We start from the raw sequence: 27,297 nt of genomic DNA, 5'->3' as shown, positions 1-27,297 counted from the left end.
TTAAATTGTGAATATTTTAAATGGATATATCAAAAGAAGAGGTAGAACTAATTATATGAAGGACTTACATCAACACTACAACATGTTTAAAATTATCAGCACAATCAGGGTGAAGCTTAACTTTCTGTAAAATATACTACGTACACAAACATGGACATATAAAAATTTGCTCAACGTACCAGACAAAATGACAAAGGTTAATTTCCAGCAGTTGGCTTTCGTTTTATAACCAAATCTTCAGCAGAGTAGTAATCTGCAATCAGCCTATACATATATGATGGATTATGCCCTCCTCTGCAGAGGAAGCAAACATTAAGTCAGGAGTCTGAGCAATATTGTACTTCGTATGTTAGAAGGAAGTTAATGCATAAAACACAACAAAAGTAACAAAAATGACAAACAAATAATTTCATTCAAAAAATTCATTAAGACCAGACGATAACAAGTATAAAGTTGGAAGAATCTCTATTCATTTACAATAAAAGGTCATTCTGTGATACATCTACGCCTTATCTGTTCCTTAATGGTGTAATGTACTATTGAAGTCTACCAAAATTGCCCATGAGCAAAATTCAAAGATATCTTTCCACACAACACATGTTGACTCCATTATAGCAGTGATGATGATTTTACACTAAGAGAATATTGTTTACTAAAATACTAAAAGGCAAAAACATAGTCATAGAATCACAAACAGCAGTGTTGGACCCCCCCGCCACATCCACACACACACCAAAAAAAAAAACAAAAAAAAAAAAACCCTTTTACAAGCAACTAGTAAGGCCCTGTCAGTTCACCTTACAAAAATAATATAAGTTCAGTAAAATAAGTTCAGTTTAGTAAAAATAATTTTAGTTTAGTAAAATTTATTTCAGTTCACTAAAAATAATTTCAGTTGAGTTGAAATCAGTAATTTTAAAGAAGAAATATAATAGAAAATCGGTTAAAATAATTTCAGTTTAGTAAAATTAATTCCATTTTAGTAAAAATAATTTCAGTTTAGTAAAAATAATTACAGTTCAGCAAAAATAAGGTGAAGTGAACGGTACCTAAATCCAGATAGTGGACTTGAAATCCAGAGTATTGTCCGGTTTGTCCCCAATCTAGAAAATTGACACTCAATCCTCTTCATCCTTTTCGAGGAGCATACAAGCCTTACCCTTGCTAAACCGTACAACATGAAGAGTTGTATTCATTAGAAATCATCCTTTCCAGAATTTGACCCTGCAACTCTGCAAGCTCCTCACTTTCACAACGTAGTTGTAACTTTTGTAATTGAAATATATATTATTTAAGATAACTGTTTTGGTAGTAACACTAAAGAGACGCACACACATATATAAAAATATGTCAAGAGGCTCTTGATGAGTGGCATTTATACCGTGATATTGATTTTAATTGATTTTAAGCTTTATTAGTCATAGATTGTTCTATGGTGTGAAGGAGCCAACCAGCCCATCTGTACCAACCAAGCCACCTCTGATTCTAAGGCATGCAAGAAGGAAAAGGCACGACGGAACCACTGAGAAGCAGCAGCAGGAGCCACAGCAAGAAGAGCAGCAGGAGCCACAGCAAGAAGAGCAGCAGCCACAACACATTGAAGGAGCCACACAGCTGATTTATTTTGTCAGTTAAAAAAGAGGATAAGATAGGATGAAGGCATTCGGTTATTTGTTATTTGACCTTAGCACTAGGAGACTGATAGCCTAAATATATCACTATTGGAGATTGGTAGGTTAAAGCTACCGCCTGTACCAAACACTCTTTTTGATTTATGCCAAACAATCGACTACTCTTGCTTGACTGTGTGACTTGAGTCCATTGCATATGGATGATGATTTAGTATATTTGGCTCATAAATTCTCTTTTCTATCTAGCTATTAGGAGAAGAATTGCATCCATTAAGCTTGAAATGTGTTATGATAATAATTTCTAAACCTTTCTTGAATTATGCTATTGAAAGCTCTTGGGGGTTTGGTTCACCTAGTCGGAATAGATTGATATGGAAATCCATACCAAGGAGGTATGGACTCGAAACCTCATACCATTCTAAATTTCTAAAATTGTCTGGTTCAATTTTGGTATGGATTCAATATCCATTGCTGATGTTTGGTTCACGCTAGCATTAGATCAGATTTAAGATTCAATAAATAATTTTTATAAAAAATTAAAATAATTTCACCTATTCCTTTGTTAATCACCCTCCATATGTAGACACATCAACTTCCACGGCTCATCCGTGGAGAGACAATAGGAAGGGAGGCAAGCTGCTGAGTTTAACAAAGAAGAGAAAATTGAGCAGCAAATGACAGACCTTTATAACAACACATCAGCACACCAACACAGCAACACAGCAACAATAGCTAGTTGGCTATGCCTGAGTTTAAAGGAGAAGACAAAAACCACAAATGAGAGGAGTCAAAGTAGATTCCAACAAGGCATATTGAAGAACGACTATCACAAGAAATGCAACAACAAAGCAAAGGAGAGAAAAACCTAGGTGAGAAAAGAGATGGAAGCAACAAAGATTGTGGGTGGCTTTGGCTACCTGATGATAGGATTTGATAGTTGCAAGTATTAAAGTAGACCTGGAAATCCTGACCCAGACCCGATGACCCGACCCGAATGACCCGACTCATGACCCGAAATCAGTGACCCAAAATTGACCCAAAACCCGAATTAACCCGACTCGACCCATACCTGACCGGAAGTGGAATTGACCCGACCTTGACCAGAAACCCGAAATGACCCAACCCAAAACGACCCAACCCGAGATGACCCGACCCAAAGTTGACTCGAGACCCGAAACAACCCGGCCCGAAGTTGACCCGAGACCCGAAGTTGACCCGACCCGAAAATGACCCGACCTTTAACTTCTTTTAGTAAATAATTATATAAGTTATAAAAAGTTTATATTAGGAAATTATACATTAAAATAGACCCAACAACATCTTACATGATTACATTGACTTTCATATAATAGCTAAAAAAGATGGTCAAAGTGAGATATGTGAATAGTGCAAAATGTCAAATCGTTAAGAGTAATTTGGGACGGAGGGAGTATAAGAATAATTCAAAGAAATTATTACAACAATGACAATGATAATAAGAGTACGTATTAAAACTAAGATCAATAAGAGAGTGAGGTATAACTCAATTAGTTAGAGCATCCCTCTTAGTTTCCTGAAAGTCAGTCTAAAGTTCTAAACACAACAAAAAAAAAAAAAAAGGTTAATAAAAGTCAATCAATTACTATAATCCATGAAAAAAATAGTTTTAATAAATATAATGAGTTTTTCGTCAAAAAATAAATTAATAAATATATATACAGAGTTGAATTTAACCCAATGAATCACCCGAATATGACTCGACTAGAAGTGACCCGACCCGAAAATTGACCTGACCCAAACTTGACCCAACCTGAACTCTACCCGAAGTGTTGACTCGATACCCGACCCGATTATCAGTCGACCTGAAATCAACCCGAAACCCGAAATGACCCAACCCGACCCGAACTTAACCCGACCCGAAATGACCCGACCCGAATGACCCATTTGCCAGGTCTACATTAAAGTAAGAAACTTAGAGGTATGGTAGAATGAAATTCTAGGGGCATGGGGTTGATTAAGAACCCCTTGGGTAAGACACTCTACCTAAAAATGCCTAATTAAACATTGTAATGGCATCACATCCATTCCGTACCATCAAAAAAGCCCCAACTAACACCCCCTTAATATGAGTTTGAATATAATGTAAGACTAGCGTCATAGTTAGGAGTTGGGTAAAGACCCAACCAGCATGCTAGTTGTTGATTATAGCATTTAGGGGGAGTATTTAATTATTTAAGGTCCTTGGTATTGTTAATGGATTTGAATGTATTGATAGAGGCCTAATTAATGCAAGTTAAGGTTTTTAAATTAGTTAATTTAAATTGTTTGGATGGGTAGAGTGTGTGTGAAATTGATTTAATTGTTAGGATGGGTTATCAAGTTATGGTAAAAAATTTAAATAAGAAAAAAAAAGAAAGAATCTATACTAAAGCGACACATGACTTTTAACATGAGAAAAACCACTAAATTCTACTAAGACTTTCAAAAATGCGTAAGGTGTGACACTATGACTTACAAGGCATTCTCAATGTTCATAATACTAATTTTTTTGGCTCTCTATAGTTATCCTTACTTGCACAACAATAACATGCGACATTCGTGTATCATGAACTACACTCATTTGCCATATAATTCGCCTTTTCTCAACAAAGTGGCACACAACCTTGTACATGATCCACACTGAAAATGTCACTTCACATAATCACACATGACATGCTTCATCAATCATGCCTTCTCTAACTACGCTTGTTCATAACATCTCCACAACCCAACAAACTTCCACCAAGAGATCGTTAGAATGGAAAATCATCCACCATTGAAAACACATTACCATCATCAAACATCCTCCGAACACATAACCATCTTCCAAAACCCTCATCTAATCACTAAATCATGTTCGCTGCGCATTATCCTATGGTTCTTCTCCAACAGCCAACAAAATTTTAGCGACACCTTTGAGAAAACTCATAAGCAAACGTCCTTTCCATTCAAAGTTTATAATCTACCAAGATCCTTCAACCTTTATTTCTAGTTTCTTCATCAACTTAGCATTATTGCCTAGTATGCCAATATCATTACGTGGTCACATATCCTTGCAATAGTAGGTTAAGGTCCACGATAAAAGGAGAGATGATCATACAAGGTATAAGAGGTTCCATCCTAAAACCATGTGACAAATCGAGCAAATGACGACAAACATATATGCTTGATACCTTCTTAACACTCTTCCAATTTTGGACAATTTTTCTTAACCAATTTGAAATTTCCAACAATCTCTCCCATCACGAGTTCAAAACTTCTTTGTTAATTATACATCCCTACTCAAACCAACAATACTTACAAACTTCTAGAATATTCACTAGTACAACCTCAATAAGAGACTTTTTTCCATCAGTCACATCTAGCTAAAGAAGTTAAATTCAAGTGCCCACACGTGGAACCAATTTCGCCGAATCATGCCTATTGAGACACTCATCAAGCAACAAGTATGTTTCCGCTCATGCTTACAGGAATTAAGACTTGCAAACAATATGGTTCCACTTCTCTACCACATTCATTGTAAAAATTTGATGTTGAAAATTACATCAAATCATCATAAAGTGGTGGAAATTTGGTGTTTGTTGGCCAAAATGATAAAAGCAAAAATGAATATGCAAAATCACATTCTCTCTTATCCAATCATCTAATAGTGTTATCTTTTTATCTTTAGGGAGGCAGCAAATCATGTGAGATTATAAAAATTTGAAAATAAATAAAAGTGAAAAACAAATACCACATCAACTGTAACAAAGGAAATAAGTCTTTCTTTTGGAAATTGTGCACTTAGGCATGAAGCCTACATCGGTCACATGATCCCCATAATTTTTAAAACTAAGTACACATGAGAAGAATCATGATCCCCATAATTTTTAACATTGAAAGAAAATCAACCTCTCTTACATGACCCCAAGCTAATTGTTACCTTTTAGCAAGATGTTTGGGTGGGAGGAGGGGGGGGGGGAAGAGGGGATAAGAAGAATTGACAATTTAAAAGGAATTATGTTATTATGTTAACATATCCAGATAAAATTAATGCAATGTGCAAAGCATCAACCCACTTGCATAGTATAATATTTAGCCTATTAAACAAAAATAATAAGCCTAAAAGAACTTACGTGTCCGTAATAAAGAGGCTCACGAGACTTGGTGGCACATAATCAAATGCAGGGTTGACAACATGCAATAGTGGTTCACCAGTGCTACATCCAAAATCTAAACAATCTGAGAACTCTCCAAAATCCAGCAAATCAGATGGAGATTTCAGCTCGTTGAGTAAGACCTCAGGATTGTGAGGATATAAGGGGCATAACTGTCACAAGTCAAGCATAAACAAACTCATTTGCTATATGAATCATGCGAATCATCTTTAAGAAAGAGAGCAAAAAATCAAGAGCACAACAATCCATAGCAGAAACTAAATCATCTCTTTTTTTTAATTATCTTCGAAAGTAAACATGTGGATTTGTGAGAGATTTCAAACCACAAGGTAAAAAGTGATAATTAAGTCAGAGTACAAGGCACTAAAATGGAAACACAAAACTACCAAGCACAAAAAAAAAAAAAAAAAAAAAAAAAAAAAAAAAAAAAAAAAAAAGGTAAAGTGGAATTAGTGAAACAACATAGCACCAAAGTGGAATTAGTAAAATAATAGAGGCATAGAACAGCAAAATCACGGGACAAAGTGGAAATAATGAAATAACAGGGCACAAAAGTGAAAATTTTCCAATCATAAAACCAATACCAAATGATAAGGCTCTTATTTATATTTAGATTTTTCTTTAACTAAATTTAATCAATCTAATGGAAAGTCATACAACATCTACAATATAAATCTAAATCTAAGAAATACATATGAACTATCATATTCGATTAAATAGAACTTTTTTTTAGTAAAATTGCAATTATTGTCTATTATGCACAATGTAAGAAACTAACAATTATTATATGATCTTTGAATCAATTGTAGACAAAGATCTGACATTTGACTTGCAACCGCATAATTTCCCATCACAAATCAATTATTAGTAGACCATAGACCAGTAAAAATAAACTGAGCAACAATAACTCCATAAGGGAGATTTAATAACAGAAACAACGCAAACTACCCTCATAACATGTAAAACTAAAAAAACATAATCTGAATCAATCAAAGAATTAGGGTCGATATATTTTTCAGCCTAAAACCAAAAACTCAAAATAGAAAGAATGAAGAGGGACACTCAAACCATATATTTAATTAAGGCACGAATACGTATAAGGGATTCAGAGCCAATTACCTTGTGACTTCCAGCAACTACCACAAATGGGACAGCATGCCTTTGAGCAGCAAGAGCAACCATATTCAAGCCAACAGGGGCTATCACTCCACCATTAGCCATGATGGCATGAGCTCCAACAATGACCTTAAAACAGGAAGCTTGAATATCTGAATTTTCCCAGACTTAAGAAAACCATTAACATGTTGAACAAATAGTCGAAATTATACCATATTCACACGAGATATCATGGCAAAAACAGCAGAGTCAGTGATTACAGTGGTCTGCAGATCTCTAGCCACTAATTCTTTGGCAAGAACATGCCCTTGGTACCTAGCTCCAACATGTACACATAAGATTAAGGCAAAAGTTATGAAGACACAAGACATCTATCAAGGCAATGTAGCCTTTTACCAAATCCCAATGTGATCAACTGTTGCTATTGTATGCAATAAGAAACCAACAAGACTTACACAGCAATAGAGCGGTAGATAAGCAGAGTCCCATATTAACAGAGTTCCATGCATTAAATCATTGTTTTTTCAAGATACTTTTATATAAGCTGAAAGAAAAATCGCTTTCCCCATCCCTTTCATTGGATGAATTTTCATGAGGTTGAGAGTTCCTTCGAGTTTTTAAGAGAAATCAGCAACAACATTAAGGAGGAAAAGAATAAAAGAAGGGGAAGTGAACATCAGACTATTTGTAATATTTCCGAAAATGAAGATACAAAATGGTAAGCCACTCCAGATCAAAGCACTCCTTTTTTCAAAAAATTCCTAGTTTTATTATCATGATTATAATAATAAAAAATAATAAAAAAAAATCATAACAGATTTGCATTTGTATGCAACAAAAATGACTGATAATGGATCCCTCAAAGTCTCAAACATCTTATAGTATACACTATATTAAGAAAAAAATGGGACTTGGGAGTACCTTGGAGCGCCTTCTGCCACAAATACCCGAAACGATCGTTTTTTCTCCTTTGCTGCACAGAGAAATTCCATCACTGTTCTTGAGCGGCCCAAAGTCAATATCACCTCACTGCAATAGGAATTGTCATGGATTTCATGGTGGAAAGAGCAGATAGTAGTTGGCAATTTGGCGTGTTTTGAAATTTAAGTGGTTTAACACTATTCATAAACTCTATTTTAACTACCTTGTTTGATTCACATATTTCAAAAAAAAAAAAAAAAGTCACGTGGGATCTTGTTTGATTCCTCTCGAAATGTATATTCAAATTATCAACTTTTTATAGCTTTTAAATATTGATACATTAGTTTTATTTACGATGGAATTTAAGCATTGGTAAATGTGATAAAAGAAATGAGTAATTAAATCAAATTAGGACCTATGCAACGATGTTATTAAATTTAATTATTATTACTTCAAAAATAAAAAAATAATTTGTTTAATGGAGTAAAATCCATGACAATTATCATTAAATATGAATACTCGTTAACTAAATAAAAGTTCGACTAACAATAAAAGCTTTACTTTAAAGTATATTATTAATTCCTTCCAAAAAAAAAGTAAATTATTAATTTAAATAAGTTGTTTTGAAAATGATTAATATACATTTTAATATATATATATATATATATATATATATATATATATATATAATTGAAATAATAAGTCCATAAGTTTATAAGTAGTTTTGATGAGGGTTTTTAAAGCAACTCTACCAATTTGTAACTAAATAAGTTATAATGTCTTGTAAGTCAAGATAAAAAAAAATGTAGCCTTAACATATCTGAATAACTGAATTGGAAATAAAATGAGGAGAATGAAGCTCGGAAGTCATTGGAAATAAAAACTTAAATTTCAGTTGGTAAATAAATGATATTACATAAGTTAAAAGTGTTTTTTAATGGACTTAATTTTCTGGTTTATTTCAATGTTACACGGTACGTGGGACGGGAACGGGAACGGGGAACGTAGGCTTTAGAGTTCCCGGAACGTATGACTCTAGTTCTCGAAATTTTTTTAATTAGAATTTTCTTTTTTATTAGACTTTAAATTTTTTTTTGAGGGAATATTAGACTTTAAATTTGTTAGACTAAATCACTAAAACTGAAAAGTACTCGTAATCAACTACTTCGTATTAACCAAAAAATAAATAAAAAGATATAACTGCACACTACTATCAGTACATACCTAAAAACTAGGCACTAAAAATAAGATAATAATAAAAAGAAAAGATTACAGCTGTACATGACTACATGGAGTAAAAACAAGGTGCTAGTAATAAAATAATACAGTAAAAAGAAAAGATAAAAAGGGAGGGGTCCACCATTTTGTTTAAAAATTAGGTTAGAGTTATTTTAATCATTTACAGCCGTCAAGGACCCTTCTTCTTCCTTCTACTCACTTCTTTTTTCATTTTCCTCCATTAATAGAACTTGAAACTTTAATTATATTCAAAAACTCAAGAAAACAGAAGATTCCTTTGCCTATAAGTGGGTACCCTATCATACACAAACCAGATCGCGAACCACCACGAACCGGAACGTCAGCGTTTCGGGACACGCGTCCTGGTTCGCGGAATGCGCCGTCGTCCCGCGTTCCGTGTATCTTTGGTTTATTAAGAAAATAACACCACAAAAAAGTCACAATTTTGATTAGAACACCACAAAATTTCAAACTTCTATTATAACACCACATAAAAACACAAAAATTTGATTTAACCACCACTTAACAGATCATTTGGATGAAATCCGTTAATGGGACCCACCACGTACACGTGTCGCTCAGTGGATTAAAAAAATCTTTAAAAAAACAAGAAACCTAAACCCTAACCCAACCTCAGCTCCACCACCGACAACCCTAACATCCACCGCCAGCAACCCCTCTCTCTACCCTATCCTGACCTTTGACGTCGCCAAAAGTACGCCACCAAGCCCCAGCCTTGAAACACGCCACCACCAACAATTTCCGGCCAGCAACCAACGAAACCCAACCTTGAAACACACCACCTAGCCTCTAAAGAAACCGACAATGGCCGAAAACCACCAATCCATTACCCTTTCACCCTAAAAATGGCCAAAATCGATCAAGGAAACCCAAAACGGTCGATTTCAATGGTCGAATTGGCCGTTTTAAGGATGAGGGAAAGAGGGTGATTTTGCGCGGTGGTGGTTGTGGTTGAGGTGTTTCGGGTTGTGCTGGGATGGTGCGTCGGCAGGAGTGTTTTGGGTTGGGCTAGGTGGTGCGTCGGCTGGGATATGAAAGGAAGGAAGTGTCGGCGGCGGGGTTGGGTTGCCGGCAGTGGTGGTGGTGGGGTTTGTTTAGGGTTACAGCTGGGTTAAATTTGGGGTTTATTTTTATTTTTTTTAACAAATAATATAATGTCATGTGGCAACGTGACCCCACTTAACGGATTCCATCCAAGAATCTGTTAGGTGGTGGTGAAATCAATTTTTTAGGTTTTTTTGTGGTGTTATAATAAAACTTTGAAATTTTGTGGTGTTATTATCAAAATTGTGACTTTTTAGTGGTGTTATTTTCTATAAAAAATCTAATTTTCTTACCCCTATTTCAAATTAAATTGAATAAATATCAAGTATGTATATATTTTACATTTTAAAGTAGTATATATTTCAAACTAAATTGAATAAATATATCAAGTATGTATGTATTTTACATTTTAAAAAAACAAGACATAAATGCAGTAGATGTATTCTTCAATGGACAATACAAAAATAGGACATGATAAATTACAAGGTATGTATCGTATAATGAATCATACTATTAACTTTATTTGGATATTTAAAAAAAAAAAAAAAAAAAAAAGGAAGAAGAATAAAATGTCTATTGACTCTATTCATATCAGAGTAATTATCTTTTACAAATATAACTAAAAATGTATTTGTATATTTTATATGGATAATAACCATAATTTAGATGACATTTAGTGATTGCTTTTTTATTTGTTCTAAAGTTATTTGATTAGCTATAATAAAAGTTCTTTACATATAATTAAGGATTTTTTGTAAATTACTATCCTAAAATTTAACATGTGTTGAAATAACCATCCATTTTTGTTGAAATTAAAAATAACCACCCATATTTTACAAAATTGTAGTTTTATCACCCCTACCTATACTCCGGCCAATTTTTCGAGCATGTGCCCCACAATTTCATTATGAAGAACCCTAATTTCCAATTCAAGTCAAATTGAATGAATCAAACAACAATTACATCATTAAGTTCCTAATAAAACACATTCCAAACAACAAATATCGTATAACTTGAAATCTACTTCATTAAACATTGCAAATTAACTAAACAAAAATAAAAATTAAGTGCGTTCTTCAATTACCTTGTTGTACAAATTGGTGTAAAAAAATTTAAGAGTGTTCTTCAAAGGATTCGCTTATCAATTTGCAAAACTTGGAGTAAAAATTGGTAGAATTTGTTGAAAAAAATGAAGAATTTTAAGTTTGGGAGTAGTTTGGGAAACAAGGGAGGAAATAAATCGAGTAACAACTTTAATAAGAATAAAAAAACAGTCATTATATGGGGCTCATGCTCGGAAAACTGGTCGGAGTATAGGTCGGGTGGTAAAACCTACATGTTTTGTAACATATGGGTGGTTATTTTTATTTTTTTTTAAAAATAGGTTGTTATTTCAATACATGGTACATTTTGGGGTAGTTTTTTTTTTTACAAAAAATCCTATAATTAATCTTAAGCAAAGATACGGCGCGTTCCGCGAACCAGGACGCGTGTCCCGAAACGCAGAACTTACTCTTTCCGGTTCATGGTGGTTCACGATCTGGTTTGTGTTTGATAGGGTACCCACTTATAGGCAAAGGAATCTTCTGTTTTCTTGAGTTTTTAAATATAATTAAAGCTTCAAGTTCTATTAATGGAGGAAAATGAAAAAAGAAGTGAGTAGAAGGAAGAAGAAGGGTCCTTCACGGCTGTAAATGATTAAAATAACCCTAACCTAATTTTTAAACAAAATGGTGGACTCCTCCCTTTTTATCTTTTCTTTTTACTGTATTATTTTATACTAGCACCTTGTTTTTACTCCATGTAGTCATGTACAGCTGTAATCTTTTCTTTTTATTATTATCTTATTTTTAGTGCCTAGTTTTTAGGTATATACTGATAGTAGTGTACAGTTATATCTTTTTATTTATTTTTTGGTTAATACGAAGTAGTTGATTACGAGTACTTTTCAGTTTTAGTGATTTAGTCTAATAAATTTAAAGTCTAATATTCCCTCAAAAAAAAATTTAAAGTCTAATAAAAAAGAAAATTCTAATTAAAAAAAAATTCGAGAACTAGAGTCATACGTTCCGGGAACTCTAAAGCCTACGTTCCAAAACGTCCCACGTACCGTGTAACATTCTTAAGTTTATACTTTGTTATTATTATAGACCATAATTGTTTTCTGGATAAATTATCAACAACTACCTATCTAATAGGTTATTTTGTCAACAGTTACTCACTTAAAATTTTTATCTACTAAAAAATTACCCACTAAATTTAAAAAGTTTGAGTAGAACTACCCATTTGGATTCTCCGACAACAAAATCCGCCAAGTGTGGGCGAATTTTTATCTACTAAAAAACTACCCACTAAATTTAAAAAGTTTGAGTAGCACTACCCATTTGGATTCTCCGACAACAAAATCCGGCAAGTATGGGCGAATTTTTTTTTTCTTCCAAAACTTAAGCCTAAACCTCGTATTAACAACCAACTTAATCTCATTTACAACGATTTACCCTAGAAATACAAGGATTTCAATATTTCTCCAATTAAAAATGGCAAAAGTAATTGTGATTTCAATTAAGAAATATGTAATGCTTCTAAATTGATGTTAAATTCACTTGTTTTGGCTTCTTAATTGAGTGATTCATCATTTCGTGTTTAAATTTTTCTAGAAAAAACAAAAGTAAACCCCACTCGCCGGATTTTGTTGCCGGAAAACCATAATGGGTAGTGTTAGTCAAACTTTTTAAATTTAGTGGGTAGTTTTTTTATAAAAATTTTAAACGAGTAATTGTTGACAAAATGACCTATTAGGTCCCGACAATTTTTTCCTTGTTTTCTAGTTATATTTTCCTAATGGAAGTGATAGCTTTTTTTCCTTTATAAAATTCAAGATTTTAATTATTATTAAAGTTGGTTACATGTAAGTAAACTAAATTTTTTCATTATTATTGTTACTATTATTATCATGATAGATTGGAATCATAATCTATATGATATTTTCCTAATGCAAGTGATTGTTTTTAAATATTCAATTAAAGCTAAGAATTGGACAATAATTGATTTGCTATAATTAAAGTTATTTATATATGTCCTTATGTGTAAGTCAACTAAAGATTTTTGTTTAATTATGTTGTAATCATAACCTTAAGGATATTTTCCTAATGCAATAAATCCAAGATTTGGGAAATAATCGATTTCATATAATTAAGGTAGTTTATTATTATATAGTACAATAAAAATCTGGGTGATATCTAGATATGGCAACAAAATATTTTTATTATTATTACAATAATTGTGATAATAATTTCGATGATATTTTCCTTATTCAAGTGATTGCTATTTTATGATTCTAAAAATCCAAGATTAGAGCAATAAATAAATTCATATGATTAAGGTTCTTTGTACATATTAAACAAACATGTATGTCAACTAAAGATTATTTTTTAATTACTACAGATAGCAATCATAATGTAGATGATATTTTCCTAATACAATTGATTGGTATTTTCTTCTTCTAAAAATCCAAGATTTGGCAATAATTGATTACATATAATTAATGTTGTTTATTATTATAGACTGTAATCATAATCAAGATGATATTTTCCTAATGCAGTTGGTAGCTTATTTATTCTTGTAAAAATCCAAAATTAATTAATATAATTACATTTGAATTTAATATATAACTAAAGATTTTTTATAATTACTACAATAGATTGTGATCATAATTTAGATGACATTATCCTAATGCAAGTGATTACTATTTTATCTTTCTAAAAATCAAAGATTAGAGCAATAACTAAATTCATATAATTAAGATTCTTTGTACATGTCAAAAAAACATGTATGTCAAGTAAAGATTTTTTTTTTTTTAATTATTACATATTGTAATCATAATCTAGATGATATTTTCCTAATACAATTGATTGGTATTTTATTCTTCTAAAAATTCAAAATTTGGGCAATAATTGATTAAATATAATTAATGTTGTTTATTATTATAGACTATAATCATAATCAAGATGATATTTTCCTAATGCAGTTGGTAGCTTATTTATTCTTGTACAAATCCAAAATTTATTTATATAATTAAGGTTGTCTATATATGTCATTAGAACGTAATATATGTCAACAAAAGATTTTTTAATTACTATTACAATAGATTGTGATCATTATTTAGATGATATTTTCCTAATGCAAGTGATTGTTATTTTATCTTTCTAAAAATCCAAGATTTGAGCAATAACATAATTTATATAATTAAGGTTGTTTGTATTTGCCAATAAAACATATATGTCAACTAATGATTTTTATTTTAATTATTATAGATTGTAATCATAATCTAGATTATATTTTCTTAATATAATTGATTGGTATTTTATTCTTATAAAAATCCTAGATTAGGGCAATAATTGATTACATCTTATTAAGGTTGTTTATTATTTATAGACTAAATACATAATCTGGATGACATTTTCCTAATGTAATTGGTTGCTTATTTATTCTTTCAAAAATCCAAAATTTATTCATATAATTAAGGTTGTCTATATATGTCTTTTGAATGTAATATATGTCAAATAAAGATTTTTTATAATTATTACAATAGATTGTGATGATAATTTAGATGATTTTTTCCTTATGCAAGTGATTGCTATTTTATCTTTCTAAAAATCAAAGATTTGAGCAATAACTAAATTCATATAATTAAGGTTGTTTGTACATGTCAAAAAAAAAAAAAAAAAAAAAAAAAAAAAACATGTATGTCAACTAATGATTTTTTTAATTTTAATGATTATAGATTGTAATCATAATCTAGATGGTATTTTCCTAATATAATTGATTAGTATTTTATTCTTTTAAAAATCCAAGATTTGGGCAATAATTGATTTCATATAATTAAGGTTATTTATTATTATAGACTATAATCATAATCTAGATGCTATTTTCCTAATTCAATTGGTTGCTTATATATTCTTTTAAAAATTCAAAATTTATTCATATAATTAAGGTTGTCTATATATGTCATTTGAATGTAATATATATTAACTAAAGGATTTTTTATTATTATTACAATAGATTATAATCATAATTTATATGATATTTTCCTAATGCAAGTAATTGCTATTTTATCATTATAAAAAACCATGATTTGGGCAAAAGTTGACTTCATATATTTAAGGTTGTCTATTTATTTCACTTAAAAGATATATTTTTTTTTATTATTATCATAGAATCTAAGCATAATATAGATGATATTTTCCTAATCCTAGTGATTACTTTTTTATTTTTTCTAAACCCAAGATTAAGGAAATTATTATAAAATTGCTATTATTAAGGTTGTTTACATCTAAGGTAACTAAAATTATTGTTATTTTTATTATTAAAATACAAGATTTAGGAAATAATTGATTTCATATAATTATAGTTATGTACATCTAAGCCAACCAAAGATATTTTATTTTATTAAGAGCTATTATCATAATCCAACTAATGTTTTTCTTCACATACATAATTGTTTTTATATTTTTTCTATAGTCCTAGTTTTTGGCAGTAATTGATTTCCTATAATCAAAATTAATTATAACAAAGACAACTAACAGTTTATATTTTTACTATTTTTATACCCCGTGCGATGTCCGGGTTGTTTATTGAATTTTTTTAAAAAAATTTAATCTATATATCAAGTTTTAAAATATATCATTGACACAAAATTAATTAGGAATTAATGTGTTTTTGTGACGATTTTCTATCTAGTATGCATATGATGACTAATAATAATGTTGATAAAAATGTTCAATTAATACATTAAAAAAATAGAAAAAAATAAATTTAATAAAATAAATGTTCAAAGTTCATTGGGTTGATCCGAACCCAAGGGTTAAACATTTCTTGACTCGTAACCTGAAGTGACTCAATCCGAGATGACTCATGACCCTATCCTAATTGACAAGTCTATACAGTAATAAAATTCTATTAAATTGTGAAGTTTATTATTTTAACCGATTAGTATATATTATAAATGGATGTTTTACGCTTTGAACTACTTCCTTCGCTCCAAAAAATATTATGATATAAAAAATAAAATTATATGACAATTTTTTAGAATTATAATCTAATAATTTTTTTTAAATAAAATTATAATTTAATTTGTACATCTAAAATATTGGTACTTTTTCGAAAACAAATTCTAAACTAACAATTTTATCCTAAAATTCTATCCAAAGAGAATTCTAAACTAATTTTTTTTTATCTTCTGAACTCTATTTAAATCTATTCAATGTGGCGCAACACTTGGCGAAAAGTTGAAACGCCAAGTGTCGCTGCCTCGTGACCTGGCTAAAAGTTTAGCTTTATATATTAGTTAAATGATTTATGGACTATTTTCATAATCTAGATGATATTTTTCATGATAAGGATGATTCTATTTTTCTTTCTAGAAGTATGGTATAATCAATTTGTAATGGTTAAGGTTGTTTATATTAGTCTAGTATATGATTAAAAACACAAAATCAATAAGGACACACTAGAAAATGACATGAGTCATTATTTGTGTCTTTTAGTATATAGTTACTAAATCAGGTCTCGAATCATGCATGAATTTTTTTTTTAATCTATTACTAATATAACACTATTTAACACTAATCTTTTTACATAATTTTTAATTACATAACATTTCTTTCTTGTTGGACTTTTCTATTTGATATATAATTATTATTTTTGATATATAATTATTACTAATATATTATTTTTTGTTGAATACTTCCTTCGTTTCCCAAAAATTGCAAAGAGGACAGAGATAGAGAGAACTAAAGATAGAAACCCATTTGATGAAAAGACATAAAGAGATAAAACATGTGCATTTAGGGAAATATTGCAATATTTGTGGAACGGAGAATTATATTCAATTGTTTGTATAATTATGTTCAACTGTTTGCATAGTTAGTATGTGGTTAGGGCATCGCCTCGAGTATTACTGTTTTTTTTTTACCGTTAATTATGTGAAATTTAAAATATTAATCATAGTTGGGTGAGATGGTAAATGTATGATCATTATGTGTTGGAGAGATTCAAATCAAGCTCCATTAAGACTAGAATAGACCCGGTCTACAATAACTTATTGTATACCAAACCTTCTAGTATACCATACGAATGTGATTATATCATACGAAATGTGATTATATTACTATAAAAGGGATTATATCATGTTGAAACTGTTATGTAAATGTATCGCTCAAAAAGTGAATTTATCATTATAAAAATTATCAAATAGTAAATTACATCATTCAAAAGATGATTTTTAAATTTTTTCATCCTAAAGATAATTATATAATCTCATTAAATTATTTACTATGAGATTATATAATTCAAAATATGAATCACAAAAAGATAATTATATCATCTAAAAATGTGATTATATCATCTAAAGATAATTTATTGTAGACCGGGTCCATACAAGACCAACTAATCTAGCTCAAAACATAATTTATTTTGTTAGATAAAGTGACAAGCTTACGTGACGCATATACTTTAATTAGTGACATGGCATTGTGCATATACTTTGAAGTGGCACCTTTTCTTTGAAAGGAACGCCTTTTACTATATAGTATAGATTCAAATTAAATAACTTTGTATTATATTTTGGAGAATTTATTATATAATCCTTCAATATTTTTTGCTTGTATCTTTTTACAAAATGAATGATGAAGAAGCAAAGAGAATGACAAGAAAAAACACACCAAGAATCAATGTGTTTCGTACTTAGCAAACCTTATAGTACGTATAGTAGTAGATAACTAGTTTTTTTTTTTTTTTTTTTGACGGGGTAGATAACTAGTTGGTTTTAATTATAATATTAAATTAATCAAGCAATAACAAAAGTATGTGTCACTAATTTGATATTTGCATTGCTTTGTTGTAGCTTTTTATACATAACTTAAAACATTTAGACGAAAATAATCTAAAGAATATTATTTCTCGTAAATTATGATACAAATTAGTGTTAAAAATCTGATTATTTATTTGTTTTTGGCTCTGATTTATAGTGTTTAATATTGTTTTTAGGTCAAATCCTTTTATTTTTAGTAATTTTTATTATATACATAGAAAAAAAAAATCTTTGTATAAGCTTTGTTTGTTTAGAAGAATTTTTTTCTAAAACAAAAAGGCACACTAAGGATACACACATAGATGTAATGTGTCAAAAAAAAAAAGGCACGTGTCATAGTTGGTATGACTTTTAGTACATAGGCATTGATTAATTGGTGATTATTGATTTGGAATACAGAAAGATGCATGTAAAGAGACACTTAAACAGCCACTGCAAAGGAGGAGCATAGATGAATTTGAGCAAAATTAACAGAATGAGCACAGAAAACATGTAAACATTATCATTGCAGTATGTAGTATAATGATATGTGAATGAAGCAACAGCCAACAGAACAAGAGAGCCCAAAAAATGATGCTCAAAGAGGTGACATTAATAAATGGCTAACAAGTAAATGTCAACAGGAAGAAAAGATTTAAATTAGAAATTAAAACATACTTTTGATGAATGTGCTCCACCGCTTGCTCAGCAATATGTTCATGGCAAGTAGCAACATCCTGAATAAGTTCATTAAATGCTTCAATGACATCATGTTTTAGTTTTCGGCTCCTTGAGTTCTTATCAGCAGCTGCAGTCAGTTAAGTCACTAAATTATCTTGACATAGCAAATTAAAAAGTCTAAATTTTATAACAAAAGCACGATCTTCCAATGCCATTCTAAGAATTATAAATATTAAGGTCAAGGCAAGATGTAAAATGAACAGTTTTAGAGAGAATAAGATTATACAAGCCCTCTTATAAGATGGCTTTCAATTCCATTGCTATCTCCCACATTTGTCTGTAATTTCTACTGAGTATTCTAGTATAACAGGATTTCATATTATTATGAATACTTGGAATAATTTCAACAACAAATTACCCCACAATTTCTCTAATCTTGGCTAACCATTATCCTACCAAAATATAGTCCAGAGAAATTAGCTTCAATTCCCCAATTGACTCCCTCACTACTTCAAACTTCATATCTTCTAACCTACAGCATGAACATCAACCTCAAAATTACCCCAATACCTCTAAGGCTATAAGAGGCTCCCACCCTAGGCAGGGCAAGTAGGTTGGATGTAAATAGATTTACCCTGTAATAACATTCACATAATACTGATAATAGTTAGAAAAGACCCTCGAATAGTTAGAGAATACATTAGAAATGGAGAAAATGGAGGGACAGCAAAGTGTATATATGTTGTTCTCAAAGATTGGGAGGTGAATATGAGATACAGCAGGAAAGAATGGGGCACATGAGAGACAATAAATGAACCAGGACAGTTTTAGCCTATGGGATTGGGAGGTAAGCCAAGGATTAGAAGTCCACTTTTGTTGCAGTCATGCAAATATCCAAATTTCCTTTCACAGGCATAGATATGCTTCAATAAAAAACAATAACTACTACATGGTTATCCAGTAAAAACACTTCATCCACAAATATAAGACAGTACATATATTGTCCCAAATCAAGGAACTAAATCCATCCTTGAAGTCAAGTGAAGCATATATATGTTGCATCATACTCAAACCCAAGCTGGTGCTACCAGTGGGAAACAGGAAAAGAAAAATTAGGCCAGTATTCAGTTAACGATTAGGAGTGAGAAACATTTGAATCCATTCAGCACAACAAGTGCAAGAGAGCTTAGACAGTTGCACAACTGCGTGACACTCTCGTTCCCATTTTAACTAGAGTGGTGCTTAGAATTCTTATTAAACTCTAATTGTCCACAATAGAGGTAAATGGTCAGTCCCAAATTCGACAGACATGAAAACTAAAATTTCTATAACTCTAAATTGTACTGTGGACTTTGAAAGATCTTTTGCTGAGAAAAGAAGGCAACTGTCTCCAATGGAAAGCTTAGAGAGGGGGAAACGGGTCTGGAGCAGCTTACAGCCACCAGCAGATTATAAAGAATTTCTTTTAGCATATCTGCAGATTGGGAGGCTTGCATATGAAAGTTCTTCTGCTGTCAATCTTATGAGTTAAACTCAGACTTATATTACAGACAGACACATTTAGGAAGAGCTTATTGCAAAGAATTCTCATGTTTGTGTATCTACGCTGAACTAATACTTCCCTGACAAGGCTAAGCCTGCTTAGTTAGATTTTTTCCATGACAAACATAAATGAGACACAGTTGTCACAGTAAGCTTACATATACAAACAGTAAACTTACATTTGCTTCTCCCTTCAGAATCACCCCCAGATGAAGAAGTATGAGGAACAGCAGTAGCATTAGGTACATCCTCAAGAAGAGTCTGCAATGAGATGGGCGCAAAGTGCTCCTTGCTGCAGCAGCTACAGCGGCTGCTGACAGGACAGGATGATCATCTTTGTTATCATCTTCATCATCATCATCACTTCCAACTGAAATGTTCAGGTCACCTATAGCCGCAGTAGTGAGAGATAAATCCTCCTCCCTGATAATGTGCAGCACCCTCCTGATAATATTACCAACAGCAAGCTCTGCATTTCAATTCGAACAATAGTCATTAAAGGTTCCTAGACAATGTATCACAAAAAAGCATTACCTCCTGGCATTCTGACAATGAAACACAGAGAAGTGATGGAGATGCAAAAAAGCACCTCCAGACACTTAATTGAAAATACTGACACTTTCAAGTTTTTTTCCAATTATTCTTTGATTAAGCCAACGAAATTGTGATGTTTTATTGTGACAATCCTAATATGCGGTTTGTGTTATGTCCCCTTCGTCCCTAAATAAAAGCTCACTTCTATTTGGGCACAAGAGCTTAGGAGATGGATTGTAGTGGGGTAATAATGATTAAAGTTGAACAAAAAACAGAAAACCCTGAGAAATGTATATTGTTTTTTAGGGAAATGAGAGAGGTAAAAGGGGTTTTGTTTATTAAAAGTGAATAAAAAAAAAAAAAAGTTAATAGGTGATGGACTCCACCCAGATTAGAAATGAGGCTCTTATTTAGGGACAAGAATTTCGGGGTTTACCAGCCACACACACACAAAAAGAAGAAGAATTTAGGGGTAATAGGGATTTTATTTCACAGTAGAGGAAGAAATCTAATTTATACATGAATGGAGAAACAGAAACTAAGAATGCATATCTAGATCAGGCTTTATGTCCCATCTTAAGCCTAATCTCCAAGATTCTCCAAGATCCTTACTGAACTATTGTGACTCAAGTCTTTCAAAACACTGTAAAATCAATATATTACACGATTACATGCTAAAGTTGCAGATAAAGATGCAAGGCGAGCCAGGGTGAGAAGTCAAAGAATGTAACCAATCCAACAAAAGATCCTTTCATGCTTATTTCCACCTCTCCTTTTAATGACACTAGTACAAAATGGGTTCTAGAAATTGCCTCTTCTTGAAGAGGTATGCATTGACACATAAACAACAACGTAGACTCACTAGCCAATTATAATAATGAAAGTTCTTGTAGTCATATGTGTCACCTACCATTGAGAGTATGATGCATTAAATGATAGCCATCACTTTTGGTTCATGTAGACGACCCCCCTTATAGGTTTAAGGCTTTGATTGATGGATGGATTGATTGACTAGGGGTGATAACGAGACCTACTGTTTATGAACTATTCGAGCACGGCTTGGCCAAAAATTGACTCGTGTTCGCATTCGGCTCGAGACCTTAATGAGCCAAGCCAAACAAACCCAAGCTGGCTTGGTGAATAGGCTCGCTGATTTTTTAATTATTGAAAACATATTTATATACATAATTTAAATATTTTATTTGTACTTTAAAAGAACTTAAACATACGAAGAATTCATCTTAACTATCCATATTCTACGCAAATCTAACCCCTATATGAATCCTCAGACCCACTTTGTAAGCACACCTTTCTAGACATGATTCCCTTTGGCATCCCATGAAAAACATATATAGATCAAGTTCATACCAATATTAGCTATGTGGGTTACAAACTTAAAGAAAATAGATAAATTCACCACTCTTCAAAACCATTGGCCTGCTCAAACAAACTCATGCAACTACCATTAAACCTACCCACATCTTATAAAAAGGTTAATCGCTACTCTCCATAAATAAAGTCAAATTCATAGATAACTTGTTTTTTAGCAATAAATATCAATGGCGATAAAAGAAGCCCCAATTACAATCAAGATGTATAGAAGCATCTCATATTACCAACTAACATCAGTGAATTGAATTATAAGCTTTGAAATACAACATGAAAATCAAAACTTTAGATAAAATCCATCAATAAATGTCTGCTTTAATATCGAAGACAAATCAAGGGTTCTTCAATTCACCATCCTTAAGAGCTTGTCCAGCATTAATCACTGATAGTAGGTACTTGGGAATAAGAACTATAAATAACTCTGACTTTACACCTACCTTTACTTTAATATGCAAACTCTTCGGACTTCATTTGGGCTAGAGTTTGAGTTTGAGCTAAACAGTTATTTTGGTTGGGCTCCACAAAATTTAAGCTTGTAGAGCTATAATTGAGCTTAAATTTTTAAATCGCGAGCTCCACTCGAGCTCCAAATTTTAAGCCTAACGAGCTTTAAGCTCGAGTCGAGCTTGAAAGGAAAGAATTAGGTTCAATCATAAGGTAGAAAGTAATATAAATTTCAGTTGTAAAATGTGTCATTTCTCATCCCATAAAGAATTGGAAAATTTTGACGTCATATAGTGGTTTTAGGGGAAGTAAGATAAAACTTTCACTTTTATTTCTCTACCAACCACCACCCTCCCTGATCTCCCACTCTCTTCTCAAACTTCACATCTCAATTTGAATAAATTTATGAATACTAGATTGAATTTAGAGTTGCACATTTGAAGATTTTTACCTTTTTCCTAAATATTCATTACTTTTGACCGGACTTAAAATTGAAGAGAGAAAGATATTAAAGACAACACTCATTAACCGTTGACCAGTATTCCATCCCAAAATCCTAGATTTTTTCAACGTTCCTAAATGATGATTAAATAAGATTTGGACAAGCTAGCTAAGAAAACTCATGGAGGGTTCAGACAATTCAAATAGAAAAAGAAATAACAAAAACAGCAGCACTAGCCACAAGGCCCACAACCACTAACAACTTTTTCTCCTCATTCTCTAGAGAGCAAGATTGCATCTTTCTAATTGCAACTTGATCACCTTAGACCACAAAAGGAGCATGGCCTGTGTTGAATTGTCACCTTACACATTATCTGTTCCTTCCAAAATCAAAAACATTGGCAAGTGATAACACATAAAGTTTACTGAATGTGCCTACTCTAAGACATTGCGCGTGAAAAGATAGATAGTGATGGTGATGGGTCAATTCCTAGTGTTGTGACTTTCTCTATACATTGTTTTCTTTTCAATGCTCGGGAGAAAGTGAGGAACAGAATAGAGTATATCTTCATGCTCAGTTCAAAGGAAAAAAGGCCTTAATTTCAACAATAACTTTTTTCAAGGGAAAATACAATATACTGAAATAACAATTTCAAGATATGGACAGACAACAGCACAACATGAAGCAGAGGCATCATTAGATTCTCAACTTTCACCACAGTTCACAAATCTTCAAATTGTTAATCATACTTCCTATTACACTGCCCGTCTTGCCACAAGAACTTTTTTAAGATATCTTAACCAAAAAAAAAAGTCATAATACGAGGTGAATTTGTATTCAACACGATTCGTCAAGTACAATTCCGCATTTTAAATTAACCTGCAATTTTCTTTCTAAGACGGAGATTCTCCATCTTTTGGGAAGAGAGTTTCTATTTCATGCTAAAGAAAATCTATTTTCCTGCGTTATCTAGGAAGGTTCGCATTTTTAACCGAACCATTCATCTAGGTCAAAGAGAACGCTAGGAGCGATATCCATCACCTCGGCAAAGCGGTAGATCTCGATACAGAACCATGGAGGAGTCTGCTTCGCGGAGGTAGATTCTCATGACTAGGAGGAAGATTGCTACCTGAATGTTTCGCGGGAGTAGCGTCCCATCCTTGTGCTATAAGCCTATGCCCCCCCCAAGCATTTCTTTCCTTTCCCTAAATGAGCAGTTGAACTTCCGCTTTAAAAAACCAGCAAAAAGGAACACGATCCAACCCCACGGGGGAGAGTTTTCCCAAGAAGGAAGTTTGCAAGAAACCGTAATTAGGAATTCTTGGGGCATGCGAGGTCTGTGGGGATTCAGAAGTGCAGTAGACATTCTTGGAAAAATGCAAAATCTAGGTCCAGTGGTTAAATCCGGGGGACACTTCCTCGGCCCCGGGTGATGGTCAACAACCGCAGGGTGAGGTGGATCAACCAGCCGAGGTCATGGGGCGGGAAGCCCCTGATCCGGTGTAGTTGAAAAACCACATTGTGAAGGTTTTCTTTCAAATAAAACTAAGGTCACACACTTAAACAACATATTTCCCACTATTTGACTTGACTTCAAGCAAAGATGTCGATAACAAGTTCTAACACCCCTCCCTCCACCTCAATAAGAAATTATAAACGTATTTAAAAAAAACACTAGGAAAATGTCACCTATATACTACATAAAAGGATCATAGCTAAAAAGATATCATGTCCTCAAGTTATTGGGTAATTATTATGTAAAATTCAAGTTTCTGAGTAATTTTGAACATGAGGAAATTTAAGTACTTAAACCTCAGATATAGGACGTACATAGAATAGAGGCCTACCAACAGGGTTTGCAGCAATAAGCTGCTCTCCAACAGCCTTTATAGCATTAATAAGAGCTCCAGCCTGGTTTGTGTATGGAATTCTCTGCTGGGATATAACTGAACGAAGCAATTCAGCAGTGTGCCTTGCTGTGGCTTGTGACCCCTCGATTTTGCTAAGAAACCAACAAAAAGAGGAGATTTCATATGTAAGCTCAAATGTTAATCTTTTTCCCAATAATATTATCGAAAATCTAAAATCAGTCACTTACCGTTTCTTGAGTTTGTTAACAAAGTCATTGACAAGAGCCTGTGTGTCGGGCATATTTAATTTATTTCTGGAAAGTTAAACCTGAAGCCATGGAGCACACAGAATTTAGTTCTCTAATTATTGAACTTGTATGAACTTCTGGTAGCCAATATTACTTTAACACTTGCAATTTGCTACATCAAACAAGTTTCCCCATAGGCTCATACTTGGGACATATGATTTCATGATCTAAAATTCAGATGTAATTTCGTACTTCTGACTATATACTTGGAACATGATCATGATTAATACCACATGACATTATAAAATTACATAAATAAGAATGAAAGGAATTCCATGAAATTGAGAGGAGGGTATAGAAGGAGATACAAAGAGTACCAATGAATCGATAATTTCTATTTTGAGGCGGACAGTGGATTACTAGGACTGTCGTAAACTCATAATGACCAATTTTCTCTATACCCATTGCTTTCCCAGTATTCTAAATATTGGCAAAAAAATCAACTAATGCAATCACCCAAAAAAAAATAAAAAATAAAAAAAATTACTCTGAAGTTTTCTTACATATAAATCATAAAAAAAATCTGCAAAAGAGATACATAATTCGCATTTCAACCTAAAAATCTTGTCTTAGGGATTTCTTTTGTCAAATGCCGAAATTCCTTAGACTTTAGTTCATCACTCATCACTTCCTAATTGAATAAACAATGACTTACTAAGAGGTTTTTTCAAATTTCACAAGTTATACAACTCGGGCAACAAGAGTTACAAGAATAAACTGTTTATTAATCACAATCATACATAGACAGTGCAACCCAATCTGCCACGACAATAATCATAGCTCCAATTCAACAATATTTTCCTCAATTGACACAAAACTTCCACAAAAATTCTCACAATAATCAGTTTGCATGAACACAATATCATCTCAAGCTATGAAAACAACGAAATTAACTAATTCATCAACATATTAGCCGAAAAATACCTATTTCATTCACATGATCATATAAACAGAAATTACATATATTACCAGGAGTGCCGTATTCATGAAATCTATATTTGAAATATATGTAAAAATGAATTGAACAATTTGAATTCAAAAGAACATTAATCAGATATTGAATTACCTTAGAATGAGTGATTTTGAAATTAAATTATTTGGAAAAGTTTGAACGCCCCGTATAATTTGAAATTATTTCCTCTCAATCTTTTATTTATCTGGAACGTAATTGAGAATTTGAGAATAGAGAGTACGCTAATGATAATCTTGTAATTGAGAATTGAGAATTGAGAATTGAGAATTTTGTGTTTATCAAATGGCAATCTTCTAAATAAGTTACCAAATAAGTACGGACTACGGAGTATAAAAAATATTCCCTCTGTTTCTATTTTACTTGCAACATAATCTTATGGCACGTATTTTGAGGTTGAGACGGTATAATGTAAAGTTGTAAATGGATAAATTACTTTTACATATAAGTAGGGCAGCTAACGCGCGCGGAGTGGCTTGCCCTTTCTTGATATTTATATTGGATTGTGTTTAAAACTTTAAACACTTTACTACATTGGGTTTAGAGTAAATAGTTTGATAAACTAGCATAGTGCTCGTGCATTGCACGGTTTATAAATCAAATCATTATTTTTTTGACAAAGCATGATTGAACCTATAGGAAAAAAAAATCCTAAGATAATTCAATAAGTAATAAAGGGCTTATTTTCTCTAACAATTAAAGAAAGATGTGATTTGAATATTATTTTATGTCATTTGCAATTCTTTTCTTTTATTCCCTATTATTTTTTTGGGAAATTCTCTTTGGTAAACCTCTAATTTTTACTTTTCTCAGTGGTAAATTGCAAAAATTCTTATTATCCTTGGTAAACTTTAATTTGTTATATTTTTTCAATGGTGAACTTAATGAAGCAATTTAGTTAATATTTGACCATGGTTAACATTTTTTAAAATAAAAAAAAATTCCTAAAATACCCTCACTTAACTCATCATCATCATCAAGATCATCAATTCCTCCAACTCTCCGCCATCCCTACTCACGGCCGGCGCCCAACCCACCATCGCCGGTGCGTCGTCCTCCCCCACCCAGGCGACGCCCAACCTCCCCCAACCCCAACCGGCGATAGCCTCCCCCGTTCCACCTTCTCTCGTTCCCCACATCT

The 27,297-nt window shown here is 32.1% G+C and overlaps 1 pseudogene; it reads right to left on the bottom strand.

Annotated features, from left to right (window-relative positions):
* LOC110688722 lies at nucleotides 1-26,463 on the bottom strand (annotated as a pseudogene).
* Nucleotides 26,464-27,297: the final 834 nt, after the last annotated feature.

This window comes from Chenopodium quinoa, unplaced genomic scaffold, assembly GCF_001683475.1.
Source record: "Chenopodium quinoa cultivar QQ74 unplaced genomic scaffold, ASM168347v1, whole genome shotgun sequence".
Classification (NCBI taxonomy): domain Eukaryota; kingdom Viridiplantae; phylum Streptophyta; class Magnoliopsida; order Caryophyllales; family Amaranthaceae; genus Chenopodium; species Chenopodium quinoa.
This window is presented reverse-complemented; position numbering and strand designations above follow the sequence as displayed.